This window comes from Dromiciops gliroides, chromosome 1, assembly GCF_019393635.1.
Source record: "Dromiciops gliroides isolate mDroGli1 chromosome 1, mDroGli1.pri, whole genome shotgun sequence".
In the NCBI taxonomy this organism is placed as follows: Eukaryota; Metazoa; Chordata; class Mammalia; order Microbiotheria; family Microbiotheriidae; genus Dromiciops; species Dromiciops gliroides.
Window position 1 is genome coordinate 350,193,340 of NC_057861.1, and position 27,679 is coordinate 350,221,018.

Here is a 27,679-nt window from a genome sequence, read left to right on the forward strand (position 1 = left end):
AAATATTTTTATTTATAGTTTTGAGTTCCAATTTTTATCACTCCTTCCCTCCCTTTGTGCCCCTCTCCCTGAGGTGGTAAGCAATCAGGTATGTATTATATATGTACGATTATGTAAAACATTACTATATTAATCATTTTGTAAAAGAAAATGAATTTAAAAAATGAAAGAAAGTGAAAAATTGTATGATTCAGTCTGTGTTCCATCAATATCAGTTCTTTCTTTGTAGGTGGATAATATGTTTCATCAATAGTCCTTTGGGATTGTCTTGGTCATTGTATTCTTGAGAATAGTTGTAATTTGCAGTTCTTCATCAAACAACATTGCTGTCTCTGTGCACAATGTTCTCTTGGTTCTGCTCACTTCACTATATATCAGTTCATACAAATCTTTCCAGGACTTTCTGAAATCATTCTGCTTGTCATTTCTTATAGAACAATAATATTCCATCACCATCATATACCATAGCTTGTTTAACCATTCTCCAACTGATGGGCATTCCTTTGATTTCCTATTCTTAGCCACCACGAAAAGAGCTGCTACAAATATTTTTGTTCAAATAAGTCTTTTTCTCTTTTTGGGGATGTCTTTGGGATATTAACCTAGCAGTGGTATTGCAGAATCAAAGGATATGCACAGTTCCATATCCCCTTTGGGCATAGTTCCAAATTGCTCTCCAGAATGGTTGGATCTTTTTACAGCTTTTCGACATACCCTCCAACATCCAAATTTTTACGTCGTTGTTATATTTGCCACTCTGATAGGTGTGAGATAATACCTCAGAATTGTTTTAATTTGCATTTCTCTGATCAATAGTGATCTAGAGCATTTTTCATATGATTATAATTTTGATTTCTTCATATGAAAACTACCTATTAATATCCTTTGACCATTTATCAATTGGTGAATGATTTGTATTTTTATGAATTTGACTCAGTTCTCTATATAATTCAGAAGTGAGACCTTTATCAGAAATATTTGTTTCCAAAATTCTTTCCCAGATTTCTGTTTCCCTTATAATCTTGGTTATATTATATTTATTTGTGCAAAATCTTTTTAAATTTTATATATTCAAAATGATCTATTTTACATTTTATTTTACTCTCTATATCTTCTTTGGTCCTACATTTTTCCTCTGCCCATAAATCAGGCAGATAAATGATTCCATGTTCTCTTAATTTGCTTACAGTAACATACTTTATGTTTAAATCATGTACCCATTTTGACCTTATTTTAGAAGATACACATACTTGAAGTAGAAAAGGAACACCAGAATGGTTTAGAGCAGGGCTTCTTAAACCTTTTCTACTCATGATCCCTTTTATTTTGCCTGAGAAATATTTACATGAACCTGGAAATACAGGTATATAAAATAGGTATACATAACTTTTTACTGTTGCCAATTTTTGTGACTGCCATATTCTGTTATGTGACCCCAGATGGGGTTTAAGGAGCTTTGATTTAGAGCATGGGATAGGACTGAGAATGACAGTTCTGAATTGGTTATTTTCTTGTAATTTCTCATATTGGTAGACTGAATAGGGTGACTGCATTATGGAGAGTGAGATTTGGGAAATTAATTCTGCCAGGAGGAAGGCTTCTTTCTTTCTTTCTTTCTTTCTTTCTTTCTTTCTTTCTTTCTTTCTTTCTTTCTTTCTTTCTTTCTTTCTTTCTTTCTTTCTTTCTTTCTTTCTTTCTTTCTTCTTTCTTTCTTTCTTTCTTTCTTTCTTTCTTTCTTTCTTTCTTTCTTTCTTTCTTCTTTCTTTCTTTCTTTCTTTCTTTCTTTCTTTCTTTCTTTCTTTGGTGAAGCAATTGGGGTTAAGTGACTTGTCCACGGTCACACAGCTAGTAAGTGTTAAGTCTCTGAGGCCGGATTTGAACTCAGGTTCTCCTGAATCCCGGGCTGGTACTCTATCCACTGGGCCACCTAGCTGCCCCAGGAGGAAGGTTTCTAAAAGTGGATCAGTATGTGAAGGGGACGTTTCAAAGAAAAATTCACTTATAATTTATGGATTTATTTACCTTAGTCCAGTGTACTAGGTGATATTCCAAAATTATTAGCAGAACTGATCTATTTCAATATTACAGAGTAGAATAGAGATTATTTTAAAATCTCGATCCAGATACATCTTACTAAATTGTCCTGATGTAAGCTGGTAGAATTCCCATAAAGGTAAAGTAAAGACTAAGAGAAGCATCTAGAAGACTTCTGGACAAGATGGCGCTCTGAATGGAGACAAACTATCCCATTTCCACATATCTCTTCTAGCAAAAAATATGAAATCCTTCTGTGTCAATTAATAATCAAGAAATTCCATAGGAAAAAATAGTAAGTGACTTCTACTTAAGAATTTCTTCCACTAGCACAAAAATATATCTAAAAATTGTCAGGTAATAGAAAAAGGGGCCAACAAGTAAGTCAGTGCTGTATAGTCAAATAAGCTTAGACTCCCAGCAGACATGTTTAGCTTGCAGCGCTCTGTGTCCAGAGGCAGCAAGAGAGGTATGCTCTTAGTGAAAGCCCCTTCATTGTCAAAAAGCTTCAGGGTAGGGACCTTCGAAGCCTAAGGTAACAACAGCTACTAGAATAGTGAAACAGTATTCAGGTCAGGCTGTTCCAGGTCCCTGGGAGCTCTGAGGTCCCTAGCACACTATTTTGTAAGGCCATAGAAAGCCCTGGAGATTGATGTCTCATAAAAATCTTATGCTAATTTTTTCTGTACTATAGTATGCAATAATCTGGATCTGATGACTTAAATTCCTTAGTGGTTATCTTAACTTCATTTTTAACCCTTACCTATACTATGAATCCTTCAAAATATTGATCAGTTTCTTCTTCCATAACATGAATAATGTGGAACTTTGTCTAACATGATGATACATGTATAACCTATACCAGAATGCTTGCTGTCTTAGGGAGGGGTCTTAGGAAGGGATGGAGAAAATTTTGGAACTCAAAAATCTTATAAAAATGAATGTTGCGGGGCAGCCAGGTGGCGCAGTAGATAAAGCACCGGCCCTGGATTCAGGAGTACCTGAGTTCAAATCCAGCCTCAGACACTTGACACTTACTAGCTGTGTGACCCTGGGCAAGTCACTTAACCCCCATTGCCTTGCAAAAAAACAAAAAACAAAAACAAAAAAAATGAATGTTGAAAACTATCTTTACATTTAATTGGAAAAACACTATTAAGTATAAAATACAGATCAGTAATCTTGACTTGGATTCTTGGGGAAAAATAATAGGATGATTAAGAAATACAAAATATAAGAGATGATTGATGAATATTTTGAAAAGGAAATAATGATCACAAAGAGCCAATATGGTTTTATAAAAAAAATGTCATGCCAGACCAAACACATTTCTTTGTTTAATGTGACTAATAAACTGTTAGAATACAGTAGTTTTTGAAATATAAATTGCCTAGCTCCAAGCAAAACATTTATCAAAGTTGGCCATGCTATTCTTATTAAAATTAGGAAGAAACACAGACTAGATGATATTATAATTGGTTGGAATTGGAACTTTTTCAATACAGCTTTCCTCAATACATCTGACCATTCTTTCCAATTATCTATTCTCCCTCTTCTTACCCCCTCTTTTTTTCAGCCTCTTTCTCTCTTACTTCCCTGGTATGAGGGCTTGCTGAGCCCTTTTCTTTCTTTTTTTTTTTAAGTGAGGCAATTGGGGTTAAATGACTTGCCCAAGGTCACACAGTTAGTAAGTGTTAAGTGTCTGAAGCCGGATTTGAACTCAAGTACTCCTGATTCCAGGGCCGGTGCTCTATCCACTGCACCACCTAGCTGCCCCTTGCTGAGCCCTTTTCAAAGCTGTTCATCCATATTTGTTATCCACCTTACCCCATTCTCACCTGTGGCTCCAAGGAGCTATATAGCATGTGCAATACCTATATTCTGGTAAACCATCTTGGCAGATGAGCTAAACCAGATTGAGGGTAACTAACAGGCCTCAAAACCTGTCATTAAGGTAGACTGATGTCCAGCCAAAACATTTGCAGATTTTACCTGTCAGAATGGGTGGTTGAGAGCAATCTGTTGCAAGGGTCATGAAGCAGCTAAAGCCAGCACTGTGGAGCATGGACCAACATCATAGATGCCAAGGTCATCTTGACTTTTGTCTCACCACTGGACTTTGATGACTCAGGAAGAGAGAGTGAAGCTGATGGTTTTGTACGACTCTGCCTCACTTCAATCCCATTCATACACAAAGCAAGATGTCACCTGTGATGTCATTAGTCCTCTTCAAAAATGGAGGATGAACATATAGTTCTCTCTTCCATACGGCACCAAGGTTTTGATATATTGTGGCTTGGCATAGGAAATTAAATGGGAATTTTTTTCAGAATTTTGCAGAAGCCACAGATGACACACAGAAAAAGTTTAGAAATTCAGAAATGCATTATATAGAAATATAAATATATATACACACATATATAATACACACACATATATACATATATGTATGTGTGTGTATATATATATATGTGTGTGTGTGTGTGTGTGTGTGTGTGTGTGTGTGTGTGTGAGAGAGAGAGAGAGAGAGAGAGAGAGAGTATTGTATATATCAACCCAGATTTTATAATAAGGTACTGTAAACACCCCATAAAAGAAAAAAATATATAACAGACTTCTTTGATAGGAAGGGAGAGCCAAAACATTTTAAACAGATTTTCCAGATCATGGGGGTGCTCCATCCCTAACCCCTGCAATGTGGAAGGGATAACTGTACTCTTTTCACTTTGAACCAGTTCAAATCAGAGTGAGGTTGAAGCCCTGATCCCCACTCTATTTTCTCTTCTATTATAAAACCTTTCATTGCATACCCTTTTTATGTAAGATAATTTCCCCCATTTTTCCTCCTCCCACTCTCCCAGTGCATTCTACTTTCTCATCCTTTAATTTTTTTTGAAATCATACTAACATAATAGACTCACATTCATGCCATCTGTCTAAGCAGACTCCTTCTAACTGCCCCAATGATGATAATGTTCTTAGAAGTTACATGAAATCTTCCCATATGGAAATATAAACAGTTGAACCTTACTAAGTCCCTTATGGTTTCTCACGCATGTTTACTTTTTATGTCAAATTTTCTATTCATCTCTGTTCTTTTCATCATAAATGATTGAAAGTTCCTTGTTTCATTAAATGTTTATTTTCCCCCTTCAGGATAATATTAATTTTTGTTGGGCAGGTAATTCTTGACTGTAATACTAGCTTTTTTTGCTTCCTAGAAAATCATATTCTAATATGTCTGCTCCTTTAGAATGATAACTGCTAAATCTTCTATGATTCTGACTATAGATAAATGATATTTAATTATTTCTTTCTTGCTTCCTGTATTATTTTCTCCTTGACCTGGGAGTTCTTGACTTTGGGTACAATAATCCTTGGATTTTCCAGTTGGGGATTTTTTTTCAAGAGGTAACTGGTGGATTCTTTCAATTTCTACCTTTCCCTTGGGTTCTATGATCTCTGGGCAGTTTTCTTTTATATTTAAAAAATATTAAGTTTAGGATTTTTGTTTTATCTTGCTTTTCAGTAGTTCAATAATTCCTAAATTTTCTTTTCTTCATCTGTTTTCCAGTTTAGTTGTATTTTCTATGAAATTTCAATTTTCTTCTATTTAAAAAAATATTTTGACTTTATTTTTTCTTGATGTATCATGGAGTCGTTGCCTTGCACATGGCCAATTCTAATTTTTAAGGAGTTATTTTCTTCAGTGAGGTTTTGCCCATCTTTTACCACTTGGCCAATTCCTATTTGAAAGGAATTATTTTGTTCAGTCTTCTTTTCCCCCCTCTTTTACTAAACTGTTAATTCTTTTTTCATAATTTTCTTGCAGAGCTTTCAATTATTTTTTTCAAATTTTTCCTCTATGACTCTGATTTAAGTAATTTTTTTCTCTGCCCCCCTCCTCCCACCTTTCTCTAGCTCTTCTAGAAATTCTTTTTCAACTTGTATCATCAATATACATTTTCTTTGAAGCTTTGCTTATAGATTTTCCCAAGTCATTGTCTTCTTCTGAATGTGTATATTGAGCTTCTCTGCCACCGCAATAGCTTTTTTTATGATCAGCTTATTTTTCATTGTTTGCTCATTTTTCCAGCATACCTCTTTTTTCTCTTTTTTTTCCTTTTCTTTTCTTTTTTTTTTTTTTTTTTGCGGGGCAATTGGGGTTAAGTGACTTGCCCAGGGTCACACAGCTAGTAAGTGTTAAGTGTCTGAGGCTGGATTTGAACTCAAGTCCTCCTGAATACAGGGCCAGTGCTCTACCCATTGCATCACCTAGCTGCCCCCAGCATACTTTTTGACTTTAGACTTATGTTAAAGTTAGGTTCTCCTCACCTCTGGGGGTGAAGGGTACGTCTGGCTTAAGCTTTTGTCTTTTATGGTTTTTTGCTTTCACAGCTTGATCAGGGGGTCTGTAGATTTTTCATGCTTCCCATCTAATATGATCCATAGAGAAATCTGATTTCTAGCCTCCTTGCTCTAAGCACAGGAAGGGACCCTGATCCTTGGTGACTAAGTCCATATTTCTCCATGCTGGAAATGCAACCTGAAATTCAGTGATGTGTGAGAGAACTGCCAGATGGTACCCGTTCCCTTACCCACTGTTAGCAAAGGGTCCCCTGGGATCTCTTTCTCACCAGATGCTCAATTTCCTTGCCATCCTTTGGCATTGCTTTTACCTCACAGCCCACAAACAGTGTTATTTCTACTACATTCTGCTTCAGTTGTGCCACCACCATGCTTCTGGCTATCCTCTACCCCAGTGTCCACAGACCTCTTTTTCCATCTTTCTAATTTACCTTGGGCTAGGAAAATTATTCACCTTGACTTTTTCTTTACTTTCATGCTCCATACTCTATTCAGTGCTTTCTTTCTAAAGTCATTTTAGGAGGGGTTGAGGGGGGAGTTGGGTTTAGCAGTTGTGACCTTTCACTTCACCATATTGATTCCAACCCATTGCCAGGTAACTCTCTAAGATTTTAAGTTGCACAGCAGTTCCTGACTCATTGATTGAAGGGATTTCTTTACTGGCAATTCCCAACACCAATGAGAAAAGGAGGCATGGGCAAAACACCCTGTTAATCTAGTCCCTGTATGCTTCTTAGTAAAACCTACAAGCAATAAGGTATGCTGATTTGTAGGAACTAGAATAGAAGTAAAAACATGTTGTCTCTGCCTCCAGAGAATGGGGATCTGCTATGAAGAGTTGGATAGTGAGTTGATAAGAAAGATATAGGGTTTCCTAGCAGCAGTGAGGATCCAGCTAAGGTTGTGTAACACAAATATGTAATTGATCCAGTCAGAATGGTTGTATGATTTTCTCTACCTTTGTTCAACAGCACATGTGTAGTAGCAAAAGTGAGAGATGGTGGGAATGATCCTAATATGAGGCTTGGCTAAGCATAATTGATGATGTGATAGCAGGGCTAAGGATTTAAGAGGATGAGGTAGAGTTGAATTGGTTCAGCAAGGGGTCAAGATGGAAAGAAGAGTAAAAAGTGGCTAGTTTAGGAGAGATGGCTTGGGAGAGAATTGAGGGATCAAAGAATTTGAAATAATAGTAGGAACAAAGAGTAAGATTCTGTAAGGGAAGGCAGAAGAAGAGGTGAAAAGCCAATAGATTGTGGTTGGATAAGGAGCTTTACAAATTCTTGCACACAGACAAAGACATTTGTGGATTGTAGCTGAAATGGGATGGAGGAGTTGTACAAGGAGGTGAGTTAATTGAGAAACTGAGTAGTTAAATTATTTGAAGGAAAATCAATATGTATGTTAAAGCTATATGAGAGCAAGAGTTGTAGAAGAGAAAAAAAACTGTGAGCCATGTACCAAACTCATTGGGGAAGGAACAGGAATGTCCTGGAAGTCTATAAATAACAGCTATAAGGATTTTCATTGGGTGGTAGATATGAATAACATGAACCTCAAAAGAAGGTTACTGCATAATGGAGAAAGGGGGACAACATGAAAGTGGTAATGGAGAATAAGAGATTCTCCAACTACCCCTCCTCTACCAGTGAGCTTAAGAGAATGAGTGAAAGAGTAGCTAGTACTAGAAAGGGTAGCCAGGGAGACTGTCAACAAGGGGAAAGCCAGGTTTCAGTAAGAGCTAGTACATGGAAAGAGCTAGTACATGTGAGAGGGAAAAAATTAAGTTGAAGGGAAGTTGGTTGCTTATGGAACAGAAATTCCAGAATGCACAGTGGAAGAATTGATGAATGGGATGGTTGAGGAGGATGGGAATGAGGAATTAGGTAATAGAAACTGGGAATAGAGACTGGGTGATAATCTATACTAGTTCAGAGTCACTGGTATGTGAATGATAGTTCCAGGTGTGAGAATGTTCATCATTTGGTGGTTATCTACCACAAGTAACTGAAAAAGAAAAAAAAAAGAAATTTACCATATATAACAAAATATTCTTAGCAACATTCTGTGGTATCAAAACCTGCTAACAAAATATATGCTTATTGATGAGTAATGGATGAATAAATTGTGGATTTTTAAATGATCATATAAGAATCCACAGAAACTTATGAAGAACTATATAAACTGACACAGTATTCATTAAATAGAACTAGGGAAATAATATAAACAGTGACCACAATGACGTAAAGAAAAACAACACTAAAAACTATAGAACTTAAATCTATGTAATGACTAATCTTGACTCCAGTGAACTGATGAAACATACTTCTTTCCTTTTAGTAGCGTGCTAGTAAAATACAGGTGTGGATATGCTTTCATTTTCTTTTACTTTAGTACTTTTCTAGGAGGGAGAAATATATTTGGAGTGAGGGCATTAGAAAACAACATCAATATAAAAGATATCCACAAAATATTTTGAAAAAATTAAAAAATATTGGATTCAGAGTCAGTTGGCCTATATGCAATCTCAGTCCTTCCATGGGCTAGCTGTGTAACTTCAATTAATTCCATTAACTTTTCTGGGCCTCAGCTTTCTCTTCTAAACAGAGGGGATAAATTAGATGATGTCTTTGTTTCCTTCTAACTCTAATATTTTATGTGTTTTTAATACTGTTTTCATCCAAACATTGAAAACAACATTGACAAGGCAGCACTAAGGAGAGAGTTCTACAGTGTATCTCTTGAGATCTCACTCCAATATTATATCAACACATCAGTCAAGAGACTGTTTATTATCATTCAGTTCATCAAGAAGCTTTTCTTAAGTGTATAGTCTAGGAAACATGCTAAGTGCTATGGTTACAAAGAAAGGCAGGAACAGTTCCTGCCTAAAGGGAGTTCATTCTAATTATTTTTCTATCACTATTCCCAATCATTTACTAATATTTCTGTTAAAGATTATAAATATCCAGATAAGTAAAGAAACTTGGAATTTAGAAATAAAAATTAATGTAACTTTAACAATTTTACATAAGAAATTTTGAAAGAAGATTACAGAATCCATGCTCCCATTATCATTTGGTCCCTGTCTGTTTATATGTCAAGGATGCTTTCACATCCTACTATTGGCCAAATAATATGGATTTTCTTTTTTTTTAATCAATGCATAATAAATGAAAGAAAATCAGTTATCATTGCAAACCAGGAACCTTTCTGTCATTGTCTCTGAGCAGTGTCAGGTACAGGCTACTGCAAAATAAGGTCAGGGGATTGGTATGAATAGTTAAGTTCTACCTTTAGAATCGGACTGCACAGTCACACTGTGGTCTGTGGCTCTTCAAGGCGCTGATGCATGGTCATCCTCGACTGGTGCCTACTACTACCTTTAGAATCAGGAGTTTTAATTATAAAGTGAAAGGAAAGAGAGAAAGACATAGATTTGTGATGACTGTTGATACTTATCCTGAAAGCTCGCTAATTTAAAATGTCTTTTAATGTATCTTCTCTCTGTATGAAAAAAATCAAAAGGTTTCTCAACAGTTGCTGTTTTGAAACAGCTTATTGCTTTTGTAATATATCATCAAAATAATTCAACATATTGGCCTGTGGGTGGCCAAGTTACATGAGGTCCATAGTAACATAACATAGAAAATATCATGGAACAAAATTGACCTTTCTGTATACTTATGGATTTTAGATTTTTGTCTTTAGACTGATATATGGAAATAAACTCTATTTAGGTTCATTTGGTAAACCAAAGAGTGTCACATATTGAGGGAGCAGGATAGTGCCATAAGCCTGAAGCACTTGATTCTGGCTTTTAGTAGGAAGCTAAATTACAGTTAGGAAAGTAAGCCTTAGGTAATAGAAGCAATGGGTGAGATATATGGATGCTTCTATATATGACTATGGTTTTTATAACTTCATTTTGCAAGATGGAATTAATATCGATGCATCATTTATATTATTCAGGTATACTTAGTTCTTTTGTTCCCTCTGATATGCATTTTCTTTTCTCTAATCAAACGATGACTTAAAAAAAGGTTTTCATTAATAATGAAGAGATATTTCAAGTTAAAATAAGTGTTAATTTCCTTATGACATATTTTGGGGTGTGTGGTCTGTCTATTATCTATCTATCTATCTATCTATCTATCTATCTATCTATCTATCTATCTATCTATCTATCTATCTATCTATCATCTATCTGCTCCCCTTCCCCATATTCATTAAACTTGATTTGTTGCTTTGTCCACCAGTATGTCTAAGTAGACTGAATATAGTGAGCACAAATGATGTTGCTCTTGGATTATTTCATTGGGAGATGGGTTACATGAATATATGATCTGTCAGAAGTTTGGGGTCTTCAGTTAATTCCTAAAGTGATACTTGCATCTGAATAGGCAGTATTTTCAAACTTGAAGGTATTATAACCTTTTGAGTTACTGCAAGTATAATATAGTTGAATAGGTTTGAAAATCAATTTGTTGCACATTAAAAACCATCAGTTATTCATTTTATAATAGCTAGGTGATAGAGTGGATAGAATGTGGTGCCCAGAGTCAGGAAGACTCATTATCTTGAGTTCAAATCTGGCCTTAGACACTCAATAGCTATGTGACCCTGGGCAAGTTACTTTAATAAACAAATCTACAAATGACAACAGAAATGATTTCTACAAATTAGTAATAAGGTAATTTGAAATTAATATGACTCAAAGGTTTTACTTCACATATAGAAAATTGACAATTATAATCTATTTCAAAACAGAAAAAATTATTTCTGAAATGGCTGCAACAACACAGATATATTAATATGCTGCTATGAAATGGGTCAATCATTTTGGAGAATAATTTTGAGTTATGTAAAAAAATTCCAGTAAATAAACTGTTCACATCCTTTGTCCCTGACATCCCATCACTGGATAAACAACCAAAGAATTTCAAAGACAAAAATAAACTTCCCTAATTCCCTTAAAATTCATGGCATGACTTGTATGGTAGCAAAATTAGTTCTTATCAGTTGAGGAATGGTTAAATATAGTATAAATATAGTATTTTGTGAATTCAATATTATTTTATTATATCAAATGACAAATATAAATAATTCAGAGAAACCTGAAAGTATTTGTATGAAAAGTGCAGAATGAAATAAATAGAACCCCCCAAAAGAATCAATTTCTACAATAAAGAAAATTAAAATGGCAATAAAATGAAGCTGAATGCTATTTAATTCTAATGAGCAATTTGGCTCCAAAGAAAGGAGGAAATATACATGTTTCCTCTTGTTAAAGACAAGAATGTTGTAGAGTTGATGGGGTTAAAAAAAAAAACACAGTTTGGTTGGGAGTAGCTGCTCCCCACCCCCACTTTGTTATAAGAGCTCATTGACAGGAGGTGGTGCAGTGGTATGAGGGTAAGGAAAGTGAGATATTGGAATAAAAACTAGTATTTATGTAATGCTTTCAGATTTACCAAGAGCTTTACATATTATTTCACCCCTCCTGACGCTGCTTATGAAGTCAAAGGTTAAGGGAACTGAAGGACACAAGATTCAGGACCAGTCCAACTCTCTGTCCAGCTATCAGGAGACCTGGGAGTTAATCCCTTTGAGAGGAAGGGTTTCCACTCTCACACCTTCTTTTCTATATAACCCAAGATTTGAGGTTTAGCTGGGGCTACTGGGAGTTTAGACCCTTGTCTAGAGTTTATAAGTGTTATGATAGCATGTCAGAGTTGGGGCATGTCAGTGGTAATTCCTATGAGAAGCTTAGAAAGTGGCTTGTGATTGTCAGAACTATAGAGATAGAAAGTGGGTATACTTTATTTAGCATTCTCCAAAACATCTCAGACAGGGAACGGGATGCCACCAGAATTGGTCATTCCTAGATAGAGAGTGACTGTGAAGTTTTGTCATGAGGTAGTATTTATAAAAGGTTTAATTAGAGTCAATGTCATCTTGCTTTCCTAACTCTTAGGTGGTGATCATAGTTAGGGCCTGATACCAAATCAGCACTTTTCATGAGTAAGGGGGTTGTATGAGCCAGAGTAGGTAGTGTTGATTAATGGTAAGGAAATATAGACCTTGGATTTTGTTATGCTAATTAGTCAACCATAAGGTGGTAGAGAAGGAGTCAGATAATATAGGGGTTGAGCCATTAAAACTACTTTGTAGGGCATCCCAGTCTTACAGCAACCCTATGAGGGATGAGCTAATATTTTTCACATTTTAGAGATGAGGAAACTAAGGTTGAAATTGGTTAAGTGACTTGGCAGGTTCGCATAGCTAGTATCTAAGGCAGGATTTGAACTTAGGTTTTCCTGACTCTCCAGCTACTGTGCAACCTAATTAGAAATTGCTCTGACATTAAAAGAAAAGACACAAATAAAATCTAAAAACTCAAAATAAAGGAAACAAGGTAGAAGCAAATTTGAACATCTTTTTCTTGCTAAAATCCCTTTTTTGGTGTGTACTATAATCTTTTTTTAATTTTTTTTTTTTAGTGAGGCAATTGGGGTTAAGTGACTTGCCCAGGGTCACACAGCTAGTAAGTATCAAGTGTCTGAGGCCAGATTTGAACTCAGATACTCCTGACTCCAGGGCCGGTGCTCTATCCACTGTGCCACCTAGCTGCCCCCTTACTATAATCTTTTGACTCTAAAGCAGGTCAATTCATAATATGAATGAAAAAGAATGGGAACATGAATTCTACAGACTTTAATATTCATTCAAATATTTGTTCAATATAGAGGGGATCATTCAGTTAGCTACCTCTTTTTGGAAAGGATTGATGTTGCTGCAAGTAGTACAGGAAGTATTCCTATATACAGAAGCACCTATGTAGGCACGAGAAAAAGGATAAGTAATTGATCATTGATGCCAGGAATGCTTCTTTATCTCTACCTCCTATTGCTATAGTAAAAGTTCCCCTTGATTCAGTGTAGAATTTAAAATATCAAATAAGTCCCATATACAATTCCATAAATTTATAACAAATTTACCCATTTAATCCAATATCTAATTTATGAATTGGGAAAATTTCAAAATATGTTTTGTGCCCCATTTCCCATTATCTCCTTCCCAATTTTGTATAACCCAAGAGGAAAACACATGGACTTAATGGTTTAAATCACATTTACTCTATGTATGAAATTAGAATTTAAAAGATACTATGTAAAGGAACTTACCAAGTTCTGCTTCTATCGAGGTCTGATTTCTCACCTGACTTCACAATTTCACTTGCACCAAGGGAAAGGACACCACCCCAGCCAGTGACAAAGGAAAGGTAATATTTGTTTCTTACTCAGTATCACAGGCATAAAGCCATGAAATGCATTGTCTCATTGCACAATGAGTAGGGGACCACTCTAAATCCTGCAGAGGCAGTTGGTGCTCCCAGGGCAATGGCCACAATGATTATGGGGCCAGAAGATCACCCAGGTCCAGTATCTGTTATGTTTTGAATGTGGGTCCAGGTTCCATGAATCTGCGTTGGGCAATCATTGTCTATTACAGCTTTCTCTTTTCCTCCTATTTTTCTTCTGTGCCCTATCCGTTCCTTTTCCCATTTAGGTTGCTGCATTGTTGGGCTTTCTAACACTTTCCTGGCTGCCATCTGAACCCCTATATTACCAGGATTGTAGGAAGAAGGGAAGAAGAAGAAAGAACTGAGGAAAAAAAGGGAGAGGGAGAAGGAAAGAGGAATTCATGCCCCCATCTGATGCTCTGTACTGTTCATGTAGTCTTACTCTGGTGTGGTTGCCATAAAGTAACTGACTGTGATTTTAAAGCCCCTCTGTAATTGGATAATATTTTCTCTTCAGAATGTTCAAGCCACATAAAATTCCCTGCTTTGGCACCTTTTGGGTAGAAAAATAATATATTAGAATACTAAAAACGACCAATATGACCAGCAGGTATCACATTCATAGTTATTTTAAAGGACATATCATGTGCTTTACAGTATGAAGCCCTCACAGATGAAATTACCTTTGTTCCCTTTAAAAAGCTTGCAGCCTAGTAGTAAAACAGATTAGGTACGCACAAACACAAGCAGCTCTAAAAACAAGGCATTATGTGTTAAAGGCCACAAGAGTAGAACAAAGTGTGAGAGGTCCTTGGAGGAAAGTTCACAGGTTGGGAGAACAGATACTGCTTCATGAAATTGATGGCATTTAAGCCCGATATTGAACAATGGATAACACGTCAATAGTCAAAGAAGAGTTTTCCAAGACCATAAATTGGATTAATAAATGTAAAAAAGAGAGGAAAGTATAAAGAATATTTGGAGAATGACAACTGGCAGGAAGGGAAAGGGAATAAGCAAGCATTTACATAGTGCTTGATAAATATATCAAGAAAAAGGAGAGGAAAGGAGAAAAATCAACAAGTTGACCATGCATGACACGAGAATACATGTCTGGTTGTGTGTCCCTAGTCCATCACTTCTCTGCCAAAGGACGCCAAGTATATTTTATCTTCGGGCTCTTGAAGTCATGATTAGTCAGTATTTTAGTTAGTTATTACATCTTTCAAAGTAGTTTTCCTCCAGATTATTATTCGTCATCATATAAATTGTTCAGATGGTTATATTAACTTCGCTATATATAATATCATTCAAGTCTCTCCATATTCTTCTGGATGTATCATATTCTTTTTGCTTATAGAACAATAATATCCCATTACATTCATATGGCATAATTTATTCAGCCAGTACCCTAATTGAGGCTTAGTTTGTTTCTAGGTCTTTGCTACAACAAAAAAAGTAGATATGAGTCCTTTAGCTCTGTGTTTGACCTCCTTGGAGTGCATTCATTCCTTATAGTGGTATTAGTGGGTCAGAGGTTATGTAGAGTTCATTGACTTTTTGGGTATGGGTCTAAATTGTTTTCTAGAATGGTTAAGCCAACTCTCAGTCCCACCAACAATTGCTATTATCCTCTTTTGTCATCTTTACTCATTTGATGGGGTGAAATGGAAACTCTGAGTTGTTTTAACTTCCATTAATTTATTTCTCCCTACCAGGTAAAAATTTCTTTGCTATACATTTTGTAGTCACCCAAGTGAATTAATACAATTTATTTTCTGGTAGTCATTAGAGAAAGAGGAAAGGGGGAGAGATTAATTCTTTTAGGTTTGTTGTTTAGTTGTTTTCAATTGTGTCTGACTTTTCATGGTCCATTTGGGGTTTTCTTAGCAAATATGTTAGAGTCTTTTGTCATTTCTTTCTCCAGCTCATTTTACAGATGAAGGAACTGAGAGCAGGGTAAAGTGACTTGCCCAGAGTCATAAAACTTGTATCTTCCTGACTTCAGGGCCAGCTTTTTATTCACTGTGCCACCTAGCTCCTAAACTCTTTAGGGAAGTTCTGACTAAATTAAATGACTATTGTTAGAATAAAAACTGATAAGGGCAGCTAGGTGGCATAGTGGATAAAGTACCAGCCCTGGATTCAGGAGTACCTGAGTTCAAATCCGACCTCAGACACTTGATACTTACTACCTATGTGACCCTGGGTAAGTCACTTAACCCTCATTTCCCTGCAAAACCAAAAACAAACAAAAAATAAAGAATTAAAAACTGACAAAACTTGTCACACAGAGTAGAAAATACAAAATTTTACTTTAAAAAAGGAAAATATTGTTGATTTTATATATGTCAGCAGAGTAAAGAACACATCTGCCTTAAAGCCACTGATTAGTTGTAAAGATTCAAAATCCTTAGTAGTAGCATAAATCCACAGGCATTTGGTGCATCCAGGATTGGAAAGCTTATAGAAAGAAGCTGGCATGGGTATTAACTGTGCTCCCCAGAAGCTTCCTGTGTGCTGTTCATGTTAGCAAGCACAGCAGATGCTATTTATCATAATGCTTATGTAGTACACTCCCAATGTGTCCATGCCATGCAGGACTACTCACATAACAGGTGTGAAGGACTTAAAAATAAAAGCAGTTTAGCAAAGGCAGGACATTAAAAATTAGAAAGATGGTTTTATTTGGGCTATACTGTTTGCCTGTTCTGTGACCCTGGACTCAAGAAATTACTTAGCCTCTGATTCTTATAGACATGCTCTACTTGCTGAAGGGATTTTTATGTGTAGAAGTATTTGATCTGTGTATCTGGCCTAAAATGCATTTGGTATCATGAGCATATCCTGCAGTAACAAATGCATGGGCAAAATTGCCAGAGGCTTGTCAAAAATATATTCATCTGAATTTTTCTTTCTACCCAGGTGGACTTGATGCTTTAGTAAAATATTTTTGAGTCAATTACTCTACTGTTTAGGTCAAAAGTAAGAAGAAAGTTTCAGCTGATTTGATGAGGGGGGAAGGCAGTGAAGAATAGAGAAGAGTCAGTAATGATTAAAACATTTTGGATTATTGGGAAAAAGAAATAGGCTACACAACTACCTTGTGGATATTATATCTTGCAAAAGGTAAAGTTGACTAATAAAAGGAAATCTTCTTCAGGAACAGATTCTCACTGACAAGTAGGTTGCTGGGGATCAAATGATGAGAATTTTGGGGTGGATTGACCACTGCATTCTAGAACTTGTGATGGAGAGGGCCAAGTTTGATGTGCATTCTAGATTTGGGGAAAAAACATTTTTAATGTGTCCTCTAAGAATTTGTTATCTCTTTCTACATACAATTTCTAGGTGATCCAGTCAACTCTCAAAGGTTCAATTATCATGCATATGCAGGTGAAAACATTCTATCTCCAGAAGTCCAGTACTGATATGCCAACTGTCTAGTAGATATTTTTTTTACCTATAAGTTGTACCAAGACTTCAAACTCAATATTTCCAAAACAAAAAATATTCCTTTCTCTTCTAAATTTACTCTTCCTCCAAACTTCATTATTTATCTTAAAGTCTTTTAGTTATTTAAAATGCTATTATGGGAGGGGCAGAGCAAAGATGGCAGAATAAAGAAGCACTCAGCTGAGCTCTCTCAAATTTCACTCCAAATAATTCTAAAAATTAAAAAATAATGCATCAAATAAAATTCTGGAGTGGCAGAATCAACAAAAGGTTGATGTAAACAACTTTCCAGCCCAAGAACACTGTGGAGGTCAGAAGAAAAGGCCTGTTTCCGTAGAGTGTTAGTCAAGCCTGGAACATAGCAAAGACTAGAGAACCCTCACCAGCAGGAGATATCCTAGGCAGCTGCATTGGTGGCAGGAACAGTTTTGGGAGCTTTCAACCCATGAAAAGTAGGGGGATAAGACAATGGATCAGAAGGAGATTACAGGGGGATGCTTTGCTGGCACTGAGTTTAGGACCCTGTTGCATTGCCCACATATAATTCTGGGTTGCATTCTCAGGGACAAAAAGAATGCTATCACTCATGCCATAAAAGAATGGGGACCCGAGTCAAGGTTCCAGGGAGCACAGGAGTGCTTGTGGTCACTCATGTAGGAGAAAACAATGGAAAGCACTAGCAATTGCAAATGGAAGAGAGAGAGGGGATCCTGGTCAGAGTCCCAATAACAAGAAGAGTGCTAGCATTGGCTGTAGGGAAACTAAGTCTTTTCCAGGGTAAAGACCAGAACATAGGCCATAAAAGCAATGATGACACCTCATTGTAAATCACATCTTGGAAGCACCAAAAAACCTACAGAGCCAATGAGTTAGCTCTGAAAATAGTAGCACAAAAAGCCTGAAGCTCAGGAAAGTGTCCCATCTACTCTAGAAACAGACTCCAACTTTAATATAACGTTTAAAAATTGGAAATGTGAGGAAACAATTAAAAAGAACCTGCCCATAACAAGTTACTATGGTAACAAGGAAGACTAAGGCATAAACCAAGAAGAAATAATGTCAAAGCAGTTAGAAGTAAAGTCTTAAAGAAATATGTGAATTTGTCCTAATTAAAAGAGATAAACAGGGAAATTACATCTTACTAAAATGTACCAAGACCAATGATGAAGTATCAATACTAAATATATATGCAACAAATGATATAGCATCTGAATTCTTAAAAGAAAGTTAAGTGAGTTACAGAAGGAAATAGTACAACTTTACTAGTAGAGGACCTCATATTTCCCCTCTCAGAATTAGATACATCTAACCAAAAAATAAACAAGAAAGAAGTTAAGGAGATGAATAGAATTTTAGAAAAGCCAGATATGATAGAAGTCTGAAGAAAATCAAATGGGAATACAAAAGAATATACCATTTTTCTCAGGTATAAGTGCACGTTCATGAAAACTGACCATGTACTAAGCCATGAAAACCTCACAACCAAATGCAGAAAAGCATAAATATTGTACCCTTTTCACACCATAACACAATAAAAAGCATATTCAATAAAGGCCTGTGGAAACATAGATTAAAAATTAATTGGAAACTAGATAATTACTCCTAAAGAATGAGTGGGTGAAATAACAAATCATAGAAATAATAATTTCATTAAAGATAATGAAAGCAATAAGACAACATACCAAAATCTGGGAGATGCAGCCAAAACATTCCTTAGGGGGAAATTTCTATTTCTAAACGATTACATCAATAAATATAGAAAGAGCACATTAATGAGGTGGGCATGCAACTAAAAAAAAAGTCAGAAAAAGAACAAATAAATAACCACCCTTAAACACCAAATTATAAATCCTGAAAATCATAGGTGAGCTTAATAAAATTAAAATTAATAAATAAAACTATATCAAGTTTTATGGAAAAAATAATAAAATGGATGAATCAGTGTTTTTTTATTTAAAAAAAGAAAGAAGAAAAAATACCACATTAAAAATGAAAAGGATGAATTCACCACTAATAAAGATAAAATTAAAACAATTATTAGTACTATAATATCCAATTATATGTCAATAAATCTGAGTCTAGTGAAATAGATGAATAGGTAAGAAAACAAAAACTGCCCAGATTAACAGAAAAGGAAGAAAAATAAATGACCCCATGTTAGAAAAATAAATTCAACAAGTCAGAAATTAGCTTCCTCAAGGGAAAAAACAACAACAACACCATGTCCAGATTGATTCACAAGTGAATTCTACTACATATTTAAAGAACAATTAATCAAAATACTATATAAAGTATTTGGTAAAAAAAAGACAAAGAAGGAATCTTTCCAAATTTCTTTTATGACATAAATATGGTGCAGATACCTAAACCAGAACGAAAACAGAGAAAGAAAATCAGACCAATTTTTCTGAGTGTTGATGCAAACATTTGAAATAAAAATACTATCAAGGAAATTACAATAATATATTACACAGATAATGCATTAAGAACAGGTGGGATTTATACCAGGAATTCAGGGCTTGTTTACTATTAGGAAAACTCTCAGCACAATTGAAAATTTCAATAAGATCAACAAAAATCTTATGATTATTTCAATACATGCAAAGAAACCTCTTTTTACAAAATACAATACTCATTCCTGTTAAAAACACTAGAAAGGAGGGGCGGCTAGGTGGTGCAGGGGATAAAGCACCATCCCTGGATTCAGGAGTACCTGAGTTCAAATCCGGCCTCAGACACTTGACACGTACTAGCTGTGTGACCCTGGGCAAGTCACTTAACCCCCATTGCCCCGCAAAAACAAAACAAAACAAAACAAAACCACTAGAAAGGAAAGGAATAAATGGAGCTTTCCTTAATCTTTCTAAAACCATCAGCAAGTATTATCTATAATGCGGATAGTCTAGAAGCCTTTCTGATAAAAGCAGCATGAAGCAAGGATATCCACTATCACCTCTGTTTTTCAATATTTTACTAAAAATGCAAGCTGTAGCATTAAGGCCAGAAAAAAATTAAAGGAATTAGAATAGGAAATGAGGAAACAAAACTATCTCTCTTTGCGTATGATATGATGGTATGCTTGGAGAATCCTAGACAATCAACTAAAAAAACAGTTAAAATAGTTGACAACATCAACAAAGTTGCAGGACATAAAATAAACCCACATAAATCTTCAATATTTCTATATATTATCAACAAAGTATAGCATAAAGAGATAGAAAGAAAAATCCATTAACTGCAAAAACTATAAAATACTTGGGAGCCTACCTATCTAGATAAACCCAAGGGCTATATGAACACAATTAGAAAACACTTCACAAAAATAGAGTCAGATTTAAACAATTGGAGAAATATTAATTGCCCATAGGCAGACTGAGCCAATATTAAAAAAATGACAATTTTATCTAAATTAATTTATTTATACAGTGTCATGCCAATAAAATTCCCAGAAATATTTTATGGAGCTGGAAAAAAAATAATACAATTAATCTGGAAGAACAAAGTTCAGGAATATCAAGGAAATCAATTTTAAAAATATGAAGAAAGGTTATCTAAGCCATACTAGGTCTCAAACTATTTCAAAGTGGTAATTATCAAAACAATCTGCTGTTGGCTAAGTAGACTGGTGGATAAGTGGAATAGATTAGGTATACAATACAACATAGTAAATGAACAAAATTCAAATTCAAATTCAAATATCCAAGATTTGGGGACCAAAAAAAATCACTATTTGATAAATTGCTCCACAAATTGGAAAACATTTTGGCAGAAACTAGCTATAGACTAACCTTCACACCATATACCAAGATAAGATCAAAATGGATTCATGGTTTAGACATAAAAGGTGATACCATAAGTAGATTAGGGAAAGCACAGAATAGTTTATTTGTCAGGTTTATAGATAATAGAAAAATTTTCTTCATCCAAATGCTCCCCATGATGCTTTTGTTTTTATTTCTCTATTTCGTAATATCTTACAATGCTATGCCACCCCAATCCTTACCTTTTAAAACCCAGTTTGCTTATTTTTCCTTATCTTTATTCTAGTCATAGTTTTTACCCAATCAATCTTAGATATAGCTATGAAGTCATATTTGCCAACTTCAATCAGTGTCTTGAGTCCATCTTATTAATTTTTCACACTTTCTGCTTTCCTCATGTCACAGTGATTGGCAAAGCTAAAATTTAAACTCAGGTCCTCTAACTCCAAATCCAGTATTCTTTCCCCTACACCATGCTGCCTTACCCATAGGTCTTCTATATTTACTTCAGGTAAAGTTTTTAGTGTACGTCTCCATATGGGCTCAAATTAATGGAAAAAAAAAGACATAAAGTAATAAATATACAACATAGCAATATAATAAGAATAACAACATATTTAAAACCACAGTGGTACAGATTTGAATGAGATGTAAACAACAGGACTAACAGTGAAATTCTCAAAGTAATTGAATAAGCAATTATTCAAGTGTAGGTAGGTATACCTGGGTATTGTGAATTGTCATTGATATCTATATCATGAGTCTTTTGGTTGCATTATTTATTTAAATAATTTGCTCTTCCTCTTCCCTGAAAGAATTCCAACAATTCTGTAGCTTTTCTAATACCTTGCTTAGGTAAGCCATTTACAATTCTAACTTTTCTTTTAGGTAGAGGAATAAAAATGAAATGACTCATCTTCCATCTAGACAGCTATTAATTCTGTTTCCGTAACACCTTATTTCCATGTTCTTCTCTATATGGGTTATCAACTTATTTCAGGTGCTTATTATTTCATACCTGGACTATTATAACAGCCAACTAATTGGATTTTCTGCTTCTGTCTCCCCTTTTCCCAATTCTTCCTCAACCAACCTACCAAAATAATCTTCCCAAGACATAGATCTAAACACATCACTCTCCTGCTCAAAAATCTTGAACCACTCATTATTACCTTTAGGTATGTTAGAATATAAATGTCTCAGCTTGGCAATTGAATCTTCCACAATCTGGTTTCAATGTAAATCAGTAGCTTTTTTTCATAATACTTCATTTCACTTATGCTAAGTTTCAGTCAAAATGTTCCCTGACATTCCAGTTTCCTTGATACATGGAGTCATAGAAACTTTTACCTATACCTTGAATATATTCATTTCTAATGTCTGAATCTCAGCATCCTTTCCTTTTTTCAAGGCTTAACTCTAGTGTCAATCCTCATCTTTTCCTCTTTCATGCCCAACCCCATTGTTTATGCTCTCTTCCTCCTCAAATCATCTTGCATTTAGATGCTCATGACCTATTACCACCCAGTAGAATGTAAGCTTCTTGAGGGGGAAAAGTTAATCTTGCTTTGATCTTTTTAAAGAATCTCTTGTTCCTAGCAGTGTCTTGGTAATTAATAAATATTTGTTAAATTGGGAAAAGAGGATCAAAACATGAGACCTCTCTTAGAAAGAACAAAAATAACAGTTAGGAGAGGTTGTCGTGTCACCCTGGGGGAGGGTCAGGCCTCTTTTAGTGAAGGGGATAGGAAATTTAATTCATATTCCTTGAGTGCACATTCTAATAGATGAAATAAAGGCTCACTTGTATGACAGGAGAAAGAAAGCCTGGTGTGAATAATTTCCACGAATTGCTCATACATGGGAAATTGTGGTGATGCCCATCAATTTGGAAATAGCTTAATGATTTATGGTATTTGATTGTGATGCAATACTACTATGGAATAAGAAAAATGAGCTCATTTATCTTAGAAAAACATGGAAAGATTTGTATGAAATAATGATGAGTGAAATGAGCAGAACCTAGAGAACAGTATATATGGTAAGAGACATGTTGTTTTAAGAACAACTTTGAGTGACTAAGTCATTTTTAATATTATAAATTTCAAAATTAACTACAAATGACTTATGAAAGAAAATGCTATCTTCATCCAGAGAAAGAACTGACAAAAAGAAGTAGATATAGAATGATTTTACATATAAGTACATATTTGTGTCTAGTGGTAGCCAAATCTAAGGGAGGGTGGGGGAAGTTGGGAGGGAAGAAAAAAATAAAGAAAAATGTATATGATAACTTCATTATATATTTAAAAGGAAAAGCAAATTGCACATAATACATTTGCAGTTTCATGTGCAATATTCTACTCTAGTATATTATGGAAATGATTGATTTATCCCATAAACTAAAAATAAAAGAAATAAAAATTAAAAAAAAAGAAATTTCCCAAAAAGTGATGTGGCATATCCTGAATTGTTAAAAAGAATAACAAATATGTACAGTCTAAATACTGTTGTGATGTTGAATTACTTTTTTTAAAGAACCAGTCCAAGAAAGTAAAGGATAAAGTATGAATGTAAATTCCTTATTCCCATTATTATTTCTTTAAATCACATTGTATAGACATTATGATCTTTTGGCTGCTTCATTGAGTTGAACATAACTAGGATAATGATACATATTATACTCTATATTTCCCCACTAAAACATATAAGTCATTTTCACTGGGGAATTGGTAAAGCTTCCTGGGTACATGGACATTTTCCACTCATCACCTTAATTAGGTCGACTTGCCACCATGATTTTATTCTACAATTGCAGTATGTCCAAGAGGAGGATATCATTTTTATGAAGTTAAGGAAGAATTGTCCCATCAAGAGAAGAAATAAAATACTTTAATTAAGTTGATATACTCAAAAGCTTTCCTAAACATGCCCATCCATAGCTTTAGCTCAGTTCATTGAATTGAATTAATGTTCCAAAGAGAAAAGAGAACCAGTTGGTGAAGACCCATTATGTATGCCTTGTTTATATTGTGAGTGGCCTTTGGGGAGGTATTCTCCTCAATGCTTTGAATATTTATTTTAAACATTGACAATAACAGGCAAAAATGCCATCATGCAACATTTAAATTTAGAAAACAACTCTTTATTGATTTGTATTTGAATTACATTTGGTACATGCATTTTGAATTACTCCTCATGGCTTTAATAAGCACACACATAAAACCTAGGCCCCAAAAGGAAAATTATTTTGCAAATTTTATTAGGCACAGAAATTTGCATTATTCCTACCTATCAAAATTTACCTCAAAAGGAAGCCTTCCCTGATTACTTAAGCCAACATTAGTTAGCCCCTCTCCTAACTATAACATTTATTTTCTATACCATACACTGAGATATTTAGTTATATTTACTATTCAAAATTTTCTTGAATATGGGATATTATCAATGTATATACTCCCTCCACAGAGTCAAATTGCATCCCCCATCTATGCTCTCTCATTCTATGAGACCATTCTCTAAGGCTCTTCCCCAAATTCTTCATAGAGAGCTCACATAGGGGTGAGAGACTTATTCTAGTTCTCTTGATATTGCATGAATAGCACTGAAAGAATGGACTGTCCATCAGGTCTATTTTCTTCTCACCACAAGATTGGTTCATCTTTTTTCCAGGCATAATTATTTGGCTCATGGAGAATGGGTGGGACCCAAAACTGAACCAGGGGAGGAAAATGTGTTAAATTGTTTTGAGGAAGTTGTAAGAGTTTTTAATGAGCTTAACTTTCCTCCTGAAACAAAGGTTCATTCAACTTCTTATAACATTCCTCGGTTATTGACATACAACCAAGAATCATGAAATGCTACATCCCCCAAAGCACTGAAGATGAGAATCACACGAAGAACAATTGGAGAGGAACATAGTAAGTATGTGGAAGCTACAGCACATTATCAACTCTCTTATGTTATTTCCTAACTTTATTAATATATTTATATCTTGTTTCCTCAAAATTATTTTAAATGCATTTGACCAAGAATCATGCCCTTTATAATCTGCATCACTGTCATAAGTACTTATCACAGAAATAGGAGTAAGAAGGCACCAGGGAAGTACTTTTGAAAAGATAATTACAATATATTGAATATGAGATTGATTAAGATTTTTCTTGGAAAAACAAAAAGGAGAAAGTACCAAAGTAATTCTAGGATTATGCTAGTGCTCATAAAATGGAAAAGATTCACCCTTATAAAATAGCATGAATGTAGGCCTCTGAAGTAGGGGGATGACACAGTATACCACCTATCTAGGCAACTAGTTGGTAAAGTGGATAAAATCCTGGAGTCAGGAAGACCTGATGTCAAATGCAGTCTCAGATTCTTACTAGCTACGTGAATGTGAATAAGTCACTTGATCTTTTTCTGCCTTAGTTTCCTATACTGAATAATGGGATAATTATAGCACCTATCTCCCAGAGTTCTTATGAGGAGAAAATTCTATATTATTTGTAAGAATGCCTTGCAAACCTATGAGTTAAATAAATACTAGTTATTATTCATATTAATAAACAGAAATCTCTTCAATAAAATACATATTAAAATGACAGGAAGAGTAAATTGATCTTTCTATTCAGCTCCCTGTGTGTTGTAATGGGTTCTCATGCTTTTTGTGTGTTTTAATTCCAATACTTCTTGGAAAATCCAATCTGACAAATTGTAGTCCTCAGTATGACTGATAGTAGTAAACATTCCTTCCGCCTATTGCTGACCTACGACATCCAGTTTCAGGCTAGTTATATAGTTGTTTGCATCCCTAAAGACTTCTGAGATGACTTTCAGTGTGCTCCTCCTCTCTTAGAAGCTCCCATTCCTCCTCCCAAGGCTCTAAAGGGATCACTAAGTTGTCTATCAATTATTCACAGATGGCCATTTTTGAAATGTGGACACCTGAGAACTTGCAAAGACATGGAGAGGAGCCTGGTGGTGGTTCAGCTTTCAGATGATAATGATTCTCAGCTGCCAGTAACTATGGTCAAATTCAACATGCTAACCACTAGATGCAAACTCTGCTATCTTAATGACCTCTAGTCAAAGAAAGAACTCTGGAGTTTGAGAAGTTGACTTCAGTATAGTGGTTGTTATGCACAAACTTAATGATGTCATTAGCATTTTCACATCTGAAAACTATTACTAATTATGTCATTAAAGATTCATCACCATATTTCAGCTAATTGAGTTCATTTGCAAGTTCAGAAAGTGACACAATTCAAAAGTCCTGATATTTCCAGGCATTTTACTTTTTTTTTTGGTCAAGTCAGATCTGAAGTGATATTGCCCTGGTAATTCTTTTGACAAACTGGTATTAAATAAAGTGACTAAACTGGCTTATATACTATGTTCATCCCATGAAGAATGGAAGCATATGCTTTCAATTTTGAGCTAAGGAAAATTAAAAGCAAAAATACATTATTTTAGCAAAACAGTCTTTGACACCCACTCACAAGATATTTCTGTGAAGCTACCAGCATATGGAGTATGAATGTGACTGTGAATTATCAGCCTGGGTGGGAGTGGAATAGAAGTTCAGGAGATCAGAGTTACATTACTGACCCTGAGTTTGCTTCTTGTGTGATTTAGGTCAAGTCCCTTAATATTTTTGTGCCCGTTTTCCCACCCATAAAATGATGATGTTTTTTGTTATTCAAGTAACTGGATATAGATGGGGATTGAATTGCTAACTCATTCTTTTAAATCACTTTTCAAGGATATGCTTCATAAGTAGAGGGTCCAGAGATAAGGCATTTTTACAGCTGCCATATCTAGAGGTGACCTACAACAGGAATAGAATCAAGCTGTTTAATTTCCGTTAGGTACTTGTGAACTATGACTTGGTGGGATTCTGAGGCCTCATGTCCTATGGGGAAATTAGTGCTAGTGGGTAGAGGAAAGAGTCAAAAACATATTACCCTCTAGTTCATTTCATCCTGTACAAATGGCTTTCCTTGAAACCAAAGACAGATTTCATTTACTTTAATTTTGTTAAAATTCACTATTATTAAAATGAGACATTGTATATTTTCTTAGTTCTGAAAGGGTAAAAATTAACCTCACACTAAGTTTTAAGCCCCAAATTATGCTGAAGCCACCTGTTTCTTTGAACATTACACTTTCTACCTACTTACTACCTACACTGGCCCTTAATGTCTGGAATGCCAGGTATACTACATTTCACCTTTCCTCTAGGGTTCATCAGTACCTTTAAAGGAAATTGGAGAAAGTCTAGTCTCTCTGGAAATGGCTCCAGCCCCCACAGATGGTATTTCTTCTAAAATAGTATTTTGTTTTATTTTTTCCAGTTACATGTACAGATAGTTTTTAACATTTATTTTTATAAGATTTTGAGTTCCAAATTGTTCTCCCTTCCCTCCCCCCTCCCAAAGCCAGAAAGCAATAGGCTATACATTATAATCATGTTAACTATGTCTCCACATTAGACATGTTCTGAGAGAATCAGAACAAAAAGGAAAATAACAAGCAATAAGAAACAAAACAGAACAAAACATGACAAAAATGAAAATAGCATGCTTTGATCTGCATTCAGACTCAATAGTTATTGTTCTGCATGTGGAGAGCATTTTCCATCATGAATCTTTTGGAATTGCCTTGGATCATTGTATTGCTGAGAAGAGCTATATCTATCAAAGTTAATCATCACAAAAGTTGTTGTTACTGTGTACAATGTTCTCTTTGTTCTGCTCAC